Source organism: Polypterus senegalus, chromosome 18 (assembly GCF_016835505.1).
Source record: "Polypterus senegalus isolate Bchr_013 chromosome 18, ASM1683550v1, whole genome shotgun sequence".
NCBI lineage: Eukaryota > Metazoa > Chordata > Cladistia > Polypteriformes > Polypteridae > Polypterus > Polypterus senegalus.
In genome coordinates, this window is record NC_053171.1 from 63,496,529 (window position 1) to 63,508,559 (window position 12,031).

Below are 12,031 nucleotides of genomic sequence, written 5' to 3' on the forward strand. Positions count from 1 at the left end.
ATAACAAAAAAGCTCAAAAAAACAAAAAAAAATTCTTAAAAGGCAAGCCAAGCAAACAAGTTCCAAAACATGATCCAAAGCTAAAATCTAATAACCAGAGCAAAAGAAAATAAAAAAATAAGCAATTCCAGCAAACTTTATGAACCACTACTAGGTTTTTCCTGTTATCAGTCCTTTTTTGGCAGAGGGAGGATGCAGTAGCAGTAATATCAACGTGGCCCTGCTGCCTTCTGGGGCTCCTCCTACAAAGTATATAGAACATAAGAACATTTAAAGACACAGTACATAAATGACTTTAAACACAGCAAAGACAATAGCAAAACATAAAGTGCACATTAATCCAGGCTGACACTTGACATATGTGATGATCTTCTTTTCCTCAAATGCGTTTCTTCAGGTTGGCAGCCCCAAGTGTTCATTTATGCTGTTTAATTTGTTTTTAACTAGCTGCTGAATGTTTTTACAAAATTTGCTATAGAATTTAATATTTTCTTAGTTTACCTTTTATACATGTTTACAAATTTTCATTTCCCTTCATCTTTTCATTTAATAAACTGACATTTTAGCTGCATACTTTTAGCATTATATAAAGATTTGATTAAATCACTAACATATAAGTTATTAGTCTAATAGCACTTTTGCCTCACAGTTCAAGGGTCCTGGGGTCAAACGTTGACTCCATAGACACACGATTTTGTGGTGGTTATCTGTATACTTTAATCTTTTCTAAAATATTCTAAAAGACAAGCATGTTAGGCAAACTGATGATTCTAAGTTGGACTGAATTACAGAATGAACTGCAATGAGCCAATGTCATATTCAGTTCCAATTTCTGCTTCATTCCTTTTATTGACTGTAGTGAAGCTTTTTTAGAATATGATTGAATGAAGATGAAAGAATGGTACATTCATGTGTATTTTATTTCCATTACCTCTATATTCTAATATCTTAACAGTTGTATTTACTACAGTTAGAGGTGGTGTAACCAGCCATGTGAACTTTCTTGAAAGTCAGGCATCATACAGTTTGTGGCATGCGGCTGGGGGTGGAGCCCAGCCGGGACACCCAGGAGGACCGGAGGAGGGCTTGTGCCTCCTCCAGACCACGGGGGGGGCGACCGCACTGGTTGTCTTGGGGGCCATGGGTATAGGGCATGGAAGCCCAACCCTGTAGGGGCCCGTGGCCACCGCCAGGCGGCGCCCCGATGCCTGAAGAACCCTGGACCTCAGCACTTCCGCCACATCAGGAAGTGCTGGGGAAGAAGACTGGGGACACCCGGAGGGCTTCCGGGTGTGCAGCCGGCACTTCCGCCACACGGGGGTGTGTTCGCGGGGGATTGCCAGGAAGCAGCTGAAGCCCATCCGGGTTGGGATAAAAGAGGCCACCTCCCTCCGTTCATTAGCAAGAGTCAGGTGGAAGAGGACGGAGCTTGAGAGAGGAGTGGAGGCGGCCAGAAGGAAAGGCATTTAGTGTCTGTGAGGCCTGGACTTTGGGGGATCGGTGCTGGAGGCACTAGATAGTGCACTGATTAACTTTGTAAATATTTGTAAAATTCCTGTTCTTGCCGGTGGCTCTGCGCGAGCCGGAGGAGTGCCTTTGGCCTGTAGAGTCGCCTTTATTACAGGTGCTACACGCTCTCTCCGTGGAGCTGGAGAAGCTGAGTGGGCAACGATTGTGTCATCCGAAACGCCGCAGGCTGCAGAGAAACGGCACGGCGCTGGAGCCTTTGGCCAGAGGAGTACGGTGGGGAAGGTGAGTGTTGCCCTCCCTGTACAGCATGAGGGAGAAGTCGGCGAAATCGGCCGTGATATTAATGACCAGCAGCAAGTATATGATTCTCTGACAGCGGACGCGGCAGTGCAGGCTGCGCGCAGAGCGAGGAGAGCGAGATCGCAGAGGCTGGCATGACAGGGGCTGATGAGTGCCCTGGGTCCTAGCGCCCTGCTCTCCAAGCCCGTCACTCTGCAGGGATGCAGACGGGGCTGGATTTGAGCTTTCGCCATGCTCAGACCCAGACCGTCGGAGAGTCCAAGAGGAAAAGGAGGAATCGAGGGGTGAATGCTGGTTCCTCCGATAGAAAGGGACGTGTTGCTGGGTGCACAAATCTCGTGAAGAGCCGTCCTCTGCGGAGGCAGAGGGAAACCCCTGGGCGGGTGGAGGAGCTGCCTGTGAGAGTGGTCTCGGTGAGGACGAACGGACAGGCAGAGAACCTGCGGCGGAGGCGCTGAACAGGCAAGTCGTGGGCTGCCGGTAGGGGGGGAGAGTGCTGCTGATACAGAGATTGGAGGGACACGCGGTGCGGGTGTCCAGGCAGTGCTTCTGGCCATCCCTTTTGTCTCTTTACAGGACCGAAGCCCTGACGAGCAGTAGGACCTGCCCTGTTGGGAACCTGCCCTCCTGGAACGGGCTGCTCCACGGGAGGACTCTCCACCGGTGACCGGATGGTCCCCCGGCTGGCGGGGACTATGGAGGCGAGAGTGGTGCAGAACGGAGGGGCGTGACGACCTCAGAAGGGGTGCCGAAGTGGTGCATCCCAGGGTGCCGTGATGGTAGGACGTGCTGCCCTCTCGGGATGCATCGCTCAGACCGACGTGTCTTCACTGGCAGTGGGGCACTGTGGCACTGTGGGACGCCCAGGGGGACCGGAGGAGGGCTTGTGCCTCCTCCAGACCACGAGGGGGTGACCACCCTGGTTGTCTTGGGGGCCATGGGTAGAGGGCATGGAAGCCCAACCCTGTAGGGGCCTGTGGCCACCGCCAGGCGGTGCCCCAGTGCCTGAAGAACCCTGCACCTCAGCACACACCAGGAAGTGCTGGGGGGAAGAAGATTGGGGACACCATCTGGTAGTACAAGTGAATTTGCCTGCTAGGATTAATTAATTCAGTGTGTCTGTCCATCTGTCCAGTTTGCATATGAAAGGTATTGACATTTTTGTAATTCTATTAATAAGTAATCATGGGAAAGAGGGGTCCTTTCAACAGATTGACTGGCCCAGTGCTGTCTCAGCTGTGGAATGGCCAAATGGAGGAGGCAGCTTGATGGATGAGGTCTCCAGGACTCTAAACAAATCCAAATCATATTATCTGATATCATATACTGTTAAATTCTGGTCCGCACTTGTAAAATTTTTTTTTTTATACTGTATTGAGGATTTGTTCTGTTTTGTGTATTGTATTGACCCCCTTCTTTTTGACAGCCACTGCACGCCCAACCTACCTGGAAAGGGGTCTCTCTTTGAACTGCCTTTGCCAAGGTTTCTTCCATTTTTTATTCCCTACAAGGTTTTTTTGGGATTTTTTTCTTGTCTTCTTAGAGTGTTAAGGCTGGGGGGCTGTCAAGAGGCAGGGTCTGTTAAAGCACTTCTTGTGTGATTTTGGGATATACAAAAATAAATTGTATTGTATTTTATTATAAAAAATTGAGCCACAGTGAATTTATTTTGACTTTTTTTGACACTGATCCACAGAGAAAGACTCTTTAATGTCAAAGTAAAAACAAATCTCAGCTAAGTGGTCTAAATCAATTAAAAATATAAAACACAAAATAATTGAATGCATAGGTATTCACCCCTTTATTATGACACCCATGAATCATCACTGGTAAGCCAATTTGTTTTAAAAATCACAGAATTAGTTCAATGGAGATCACCTGTCTGTGGTTTCAGCTAGTTGTAGTCTAAAACACCCAATGTGGAATGTCCATCTTGTGGTGAGTCAGCATGGTAGCCTAACCTCTACCATGAAGACAAAGAACACATATGCAGCTCTGTGAAATGCACAAGTCAGGGAATAGAGATGAGAAAAAGTTGAAGTCATTGAAAATCCCTTGAAGTCTGGTTATATCAATCATTAGAAACTGTAAAGGTTATGGTACAGCTATAAATCAGCCTTGAGCAGGCTGTCCGCAAAAGGTGAGTGATTGGGCAAGAAAAACATGAGAAAATGGAGTCAACAAAAGACCTCAGAGAACTTTGAATGAGTTAAAAGATGCAGTTCCTGAGACTGGAGAGACAAACTACAACTGTTGTCTGGAGGCTTCGCTAGTCACAACAAAGTTGCAAAGAGGAAAGACAAACATGACATCTTTGCCAGATGGCACCTGGGAAACTTTGAAATCACCTAAAAGAAGATTCTATGACCTTTTGAGAGCAAAATTGAGCTTTTTGGTCATCAGACTAAACTCCATGTATGCATTATCTCCACTGTGAAGCATGAGAGTGGCAGAAGCAGACTGTGGCAATGCTTTTTTTAAAAACGTTCCTGGAAAGGTTGTGAGGGTCAAATCAATGAAGCAAAATACATTTATATCCTAGATGAAAACCTCATGAAGTCTACAAGAAGCCATCACTTTGGGAGAAAATTTGTTTTACATCAAGATAACAACCACAAGCATAAAGCCAGACCATTATGGAAGACCTGCTGTAGTCTGCAAGAATCTTGGAAATCTGTGCCTTGGGAAAAGGTTTGTTTTCCAGCAAGACAAGCCCAAGTATAAAGCCAAAGCTACACAGGAGTAGCTTTAAAATAACAATGTCATGGTCCTGGAAGGATCAAGTCAGAGTCCAGACCTCAGTCCAGTTGAGAATTTGTGGCTGAACTTGACAAAGGCTGTTCACTCATGATCTTCATGCAACCAGGCAGAGCTTGAACAGTTTTGCATTGAAAAATGAGGGAAATTGGCAGAGCTGATATAGACCTGTGCACACTGACTTAAGGCTGGTGTCTGCTAAATACTGACTTGAGGGGGTAAATCTTTATGTGATACATTATTTTGTATTTTTTATTCGTAATTAGATTTGGTCAGTGTCAAAAAGGCACATTAAATCCATTGAGATTCAGTGTTGTATAATAATAAAATCCAAAAAGTTCCAATAAGTAAGTACTCTTTATACACTGTCTGTCTATTTAATTGAATGCAACCCAACAGTGTCTACTTTATTGCAGCTAAATTTTCATGAATAAATTAATTTAATACAATACCAAAATAAATAATGTTTTATAAAAAAAGGCTTCTTACTGTGGTGACTTAAGTTTTTAATTTTCCATTTTGACTTGCTGCCTATCAATTTTTCACTTATTGCCAAGTCTTCCTCCCAGGATTTGGCAGCTTTTGGAATTCAGCACATAACTATTATTGTATGTACATGCAGCCAACAAGATAATTTGAGACTGCATGCAGCTAACAGGATAATAGGATAATTCAAGCCTCAGTTCACCCTTGTATTTTCAGATTATCCGAAACTGGTTCGTGAATGATTATTGTGATTGAGCTGAACATGCAATAAGCTATGGTGGCCTGGTATCCAGCTGTAGGGACACACACACTCACACACAACACAATGTATAATCAGTTGTAGAATATTCTGAACATGTAAGTTGGCTTAGGTAAAGGTAAATGTAAAAAATGAGAACATTTTACCAAGGAATTTTTGAATAACTGGTTTCTCATTCATGGCTCATTTCTGCTTTGTGCACCGTGCAGTTGAATTGGCATATTTAGAACTGGGGTCTGTGGCTAAATAGATTTATTCATTAGCACAGATCAAGGGCTAATAAAATACTGTAAACCAGAGCATGTGTATATTATGAGCTACTGTTTCATATGTAGCTAGATAGGCCATGCATGTTATGGTGTGAGATTTGAGTGGAGAGTTTAGTGTTTGGCAGAGCTTCTATTCTGGTCCGCTAGAAAAGAAGTTGCAGTCAGTGGGTGACTTGCAGTTTTTATTAGGACATTCATTTTTGGAGCTCCAATTAAATGTGCTTTAATACTGTTTAGATGCCAAAAAGCAACACAAAGGACCACCATCTGAAGAAAGCTGCAGTGACTTTTTCTCTTAGCTAGTTGGGAGCTCATTCCCAGTCACATGACACATCAATAGTCATTGTCTACACTGCCCATTTTGTAAATGTCGGCTTGACATGATCCCTGGTGTCCACAGGCTATTTGTTACACATTGAAAATGAGCAGATTACCTTTCCTGCAAATGCCATTTACTCAGTTCCAGTTTGAAGCCTTATAATTTTTCCTCCTGTTTTCTGAATAAACACAGCTGGCCGAGCAGCTTTCTTGCTGGAGTGCAGGATGTCACAAAATATTTTCTAGTCAATGATGTGGAAAGAAAAGACAAAAAACATTTAGAAAGCAGTCTTTTTTGTCTGATTTATTCAGTATGTTTTGTAAACTGTATAGGTTATTTTCATGTTGGTTGTTTAGAATATATTTATATTTTTCACATTACAGCACCTCTTTCAAAGCAGGCTGGCAAATAAATTTAGAACTTGGAAGACCCACTGACAGGTGTGTAATGCACTCTAGTGTTACTATGAGGTTGGGAGCATGCACTGATAAAATGTGTTGCTGCACTCACTACACAATGAACCACCTCAGAGTCCCAAATTAGGACCTAAGCACAGCTGTAGAACATGTGACACCTCAACACCACACTAATTTGAGAGTGAAACACTCTGAGGTTTCCTGCCAACAAGTCCCAAGTTTTTAGGGTAATCCTCAAAAAAAATATATATATATTTTGACATACTACCCAAATGCCTGTCAGAGCTCTTAATCATGATGTCACAGAGAATAACTCTTAGAGTAGTACCTTCCTTGGAGCAAGTCTTGTCTACAAAGGTCAGAGTATCCATTTGAGGAAAGTGGACATAACCTCATAGTCTGTCAGTTGTTCAGGTTGTTGTAAGTCACAGCTGCTGAAGTATATTACCTTTATGTTCTTTCATAAATGAAAACTTTAAATCAAAGCACCTATGTTATAATGGACTACCTGATAGGTAAGGGTCTTCTTACCTGAGTGTCACTGGATGGGAAAAGCCCTAAAACAGAGAGTCCCACACCTGTAATCAAAATAGGCTTGTATCCAGCAGGGGCTGGTGAAGGATTTGAATATTTCAGTAAAGTGGCCTTAGACTAAGATGTATCTTTGATGGATATTGTAAGGTGCTGAACCTTTAAAATACTCACAATCACTTGTGTGCTTCATGACATGGCTGTGTTACTATAGACCCCCAAAACTAGATCAAAGATTTTCACTTTTCTATGTAGGATTTGAGTATGATCAGCATATTTTAGGTCAGGGTGCCCAAATGTTTTTTTTAATGTCATGGTTATTCAAAATATTATACATTGTGATCAGGGCCCTTCCTAATATAAATCCAAAGCTGAAAAGCAGATCATGATTGGAAATCTGACTTACTGCTGACAGTTGTCACACTGCATGATTTTGTATAATAGTAGACAGATAATAGAGATGTTAAGCAAAGCAAATACTTTACTGTTGCACACTATTGACACACATTATGTGATCAAATGTTGTTTGATATTTCTAGCTTGGGAGTCCTCAAAAATGAAGTTACTTTAACAATCCAGCACACAAACACACACATATTCCTAAACTCTGTAAAGACTCCATTTCTGGGTGGCTTCCCTGGTTGGCTTTACACCTTCTGACAGTCTGTCACTTTCTGTTCAAGGCCTTTGTGGCCCCAACTGAATTTTCATACCGAAAAGGCCACTGCTCCCCACAAACTGCACAACATTGCAGAATTTGTAAGATTTGGTTTATGTACATTACTTTCGGGACCATTTTTGATTAACTAGCTTGTGAGACAGACATTCTGTCCCCTTCTTTAAGCATTTTGTGACAAAGTTTCTTACTCCAGTGTTCTCCTTCTAGATCTACAGTGTTACTACCTAGAGGGATATGAGAGATTAATTGTTAAACACCTTTTCTGCACCATATAATCATTGTTCCACTAGTACCCTTGAACCTGAGGTGCCTGACATATTTTATGACATCTTGGACCATTTAAACATCTGTTGCAGCAAGCTAAGAGCTCATTGTTCTCATGAATGACAATGAAAAATGACTGCCATATGTCTCATTTTCCTTTGGTCGTTTTAATGCCTTTAAACCATTATTGTTAAGAGCATTGTCAATGTCAGTGATGCTCATTTTGGCTGCACCTGTCAACACTCAGTTTCACACCATTCATACATTCGGTGTGGTAATTGCCCGCTGTGTTGATGCGCATTGAGGTGTAAATGAAAACAATGACTTGGGTCACCTGTTTAGTTTAGTGTCTCATCTTGTTCCTTGACAGCTTGCTTCCGCCATAATACTGAGCTGTTACGCCACACTGCAAGGTACAAACTGATTTTTTTTAACTGATAGTTTACATTTGTCTATGAGATCTATGGGGCCTAAATAATGACTGGGAGTCAAAGTCACTTTGTGATTTATGATTTATGAGGAAAGAAAAAGGTAGCAAATATATAAACTAGTGAATAAAAACTACTTGAATGCTCAGCCAATTTGAAGATAAAAAACATTTAAGGGATAAAAAAGAAATGTTTGCCACCTTAGGCCCAGCCTCACTCCTTCTCTGTCCCCTCAGTTGGAGAGAACAACCTTGCAATATTGCATCAACCTTCAATTTGACATAGAAGGTATAAATCAGATTTGCACAAATTAATTTAGCTGAGTTTTTTAACAAAGGAACCTCTGTTGTGGAACCATTCCTTGCCAGCCCCCATCATTCTGCATGCTTCCATAATGTGCACGATGAGATCTTCTAAAAACACTAAGTATTCATATGCTGGTGCTTTTTAGAACACAAGCATTCAAACATTGAGGTTATAGTCAAGCAGTTAGTAAAGAAAGTAGAGAGAAAGCTTGAGGCAGAGATACTGTCGTACGTAGTATGAGTGTGCACACTAAGAAAAGAAGTGTCAGAACTTTCTCAGATTCAGTGCCCAATATGGTGAGTGTTATGAGGATAATGTATTATTGTATGTAATGCTAATCGATCTTAGTGAGCTCTTATAACTATTATTAGCATTGATGATGCTATTTGTAGCTGGGCTCCTTTTTTCACCTCACAGAATGGTACGTTATCCACTCTTTAGGTTTTTGTTAAAGAAAAGTATCAGTTTTTAATTTGTTGTGCCTAACACCAAGAGGTTTGTGATCTTAGCTTTCTCTGTCTTTGCTCCTGGGTCACAGCTCCCCAGTTAGGTCTAGCAACCTGTGAGTTTTAGTCATGTTGTTTTCTTTTATAGAGTAATTTGAGTTCTACGCTTTCATATTCTAGTGATTTCATGTGACTTCAGTCAAACGTCTTTTCTGACGTTTGGTGTCACTGATGTTTTAAATGTCTTTTAGTGTTTTGTAGGAGTGTCCCTCCATTTCAGAGTATGCAAAAATCTGAGCTTTTCCTGAAGAAGTCATTTGTGTCCATTCCAAATTTTCCACAGGATCGAAATAGGAAACTGTGCTAATATCCTTTAGTTATGGCACCTTGGAACAATATTGTTGAGAGAGATCTTACCTTACTTGCTGTTGTGTGAGTAGTTATCAATTTAAAAAAAATGCAGAATAAGCAAGGCTTTTGGTTTCATGAGTTTGGTTTGGCCTTTCGCATTTGAGATGATAGTTCCCCATACTTGCAGTGCTCCAACTTTGTGTATTTACCCTTTGTGAAATTGTGTTTATGCAAATTGTTGACCAGATTTCTTTGATCTTACCATACCTAATAGAAATGGCATGTTAATTGCATATACGTGACCTACATTTGATTAGTTATTTGATCAAATGCATATTTTTAATATGAATGTACTGTATATTGCTACATCTTATTAAAATCAAATGAAATATTTCCTCTCCTTCTCAACTATAGGCCAAAAAAGACAGTTTTAATATGGAGAAATCACTCAAAGATACTGAGTCATACAAAAAATTTTCAGAGGTTAGTATATCCTGTGGTTATTACTTCTGAGGACAGCATCAATAGTTTTTTGTTTTTAATTCTAATTAATATAGGACGTTCTGGAGCTGTTGTATATGGGATTTGTCCTTCCAGTCAGTCAATAAAACTATTTGTCAGAGGAATGGGATTTTTGTGAATCCAAGATTGAACTAAGCAAGGGTTTTATTCTGAGTTGGATACATTTTCAAAATATGTGCCACAGGAAAGAAAATGGATGCAGTGTCCAGGTTTGAGCTGAGTTAGATCACATATTAAGGAAGAGTATATTTTATTGAGGACTGACATTCAGTTTTTATCTGAAAATCTATGTATGAGATCCCATTCCCTGGGCTTTTGCAGATTAACTTTTGAAAGCATTGTGGTATAGTGGGTCCACAGCTCACTGAGCAAAGGCCATTCATTTTAAATAAATAATCACCGCTCTTGCTGCGGCCTAGCGAGGAGTCGTTGGGCCATAGCGGGCCATGGGGCGATCCGTAGGGTGTGGGCATTTCTCACCGAGTGCACAGGTGAGGAACTGCCCACATTCGTGATTGTCCCATGGCTAATGCTGCAGCAGCTGTGGCACGTGTCATGTTAAAAAGCGCGAGGCGGCTGAGAGAGGGGAAGAACAGGAAAAGGAAAGAAAGGAAAAGAAGACGGAGGTTGTAGGGAACGAGTGAGGAAGCAGGCGGTGCAGGAGAGACAGACACGCGGTGCGTGTGTGTGGTGAGCGCGCGATCGAGCGCTCATGGGCAGCTGTGAGGAAGCTGGGTGTTAGGCCGACACCCAGGCGTTTGAGTTGATGTTGCTCCCGCTGAGTGACCAGGTAGGGCGAGTGACCAGGTGATGGCAGTGGAAGTCGGGAGGCTTGGTGGTGGAGTCCCCAATGTGTGCGTCCTGGTCATTGGTGGACATCAAGTCTCGGGGACTGGGATGAGAGCCAAACCGAAGCCAGGGATCGGGAGGTATCTAGTCTCGCGTGTGTGTAAGAGGAGGGCAGCTGCAGAGAACGTCTTGCCTGCTGCTAAGCCCCAACAGGATAAGCAGGTGAGACGCTACCAGAAAAGCACCGGACTTGTTGTTTTAAGAACTGCTTCCTGAAGAACATTTTAAACCTCTCGTTTTAAAGGATTGTTTTTTCTATTGTTTTAACCTCCATGTTCTTTTATTGGATTATTTATTTAATGAAGAACTTTGAGAACTGCACTTTATGGACACTTTTGTTTTTGATTGTTTTTAATAAAAGCACTATTGCACTTTTTGCACCACCCCTTGCTCGAATTGTTTATTTGCCTCCATTGACTAGCTCACTCGGTTAAGTTATCCACGGTGTTGGGTTCAAGTGCTTCCAAATCAGATGGGAGTGTGGAGCCAGAACCCACATCGTCACAAGCATTTGCACTGTCTGGAACTACTAACTATATTGCAATCACAGCTAAAAATGTAAGTTGTATAGTAGACAGTGATAGAAACATTTTTTTGTATGTTCTTACAGCCTTTAGTGTACTCTTCAGGCAGCTTTGGAGTGGTGATGTTAGAGAGCAAAATTGAGTAATTGCAAATGATGTCCACTGAGATATAAACTACTAACACACGCATATAGTACTGAATCAACATCTCTCTGCAGATCCAAAGTTTAATAGCCTTGACTCTGACATTCTTAAGAGTCACAAGCATCTATCAGCAGGGCAGTATCAAATGCTTTTAGTCACTGAGCCTAGCACACAGCCTGTCTTTTTTGGCAGCACAACTAGAGTGACTAATCCTGCCACAGTGATAAAGAAAGAGATTTGTGGAAAAGCTATGCGGCCAGGCAAGATGTGCCCTTACAAATAAAGATCATTCTCTGTCAAGCCATCACAGCTGTTCTGGAAATTTAGGAAGCTTCTAAAGTGGCATAGAAAATGTAACGTGCCGAAAATACTGACCTTTACATTTGAGGGGACTTTCTTTACTAAGTTGTCTTATAAATGTTCTGTTTTCCTGTGCAAAGAAAGGCTAGAAATGCATTGTGAGATTTAAGATAGAGTAAACATCGTTTTGCAAATTCAGTACATAATCAACCCTAAATTTAAGAGGACATGATATTTTAGATATGAATCTTGAATAACTTATGTTAGGTAATAAATAAACCAATTTGTGATTTTCTTTTAAATTGAAATACTTCTGGATAGATGTTGTAGCATTTACGTGTGCATTAATAATAGTGGGATTGTTGTAGATGTAACATTTTAGTTATCTGTGTATAGGGTGGTTCAGATCTA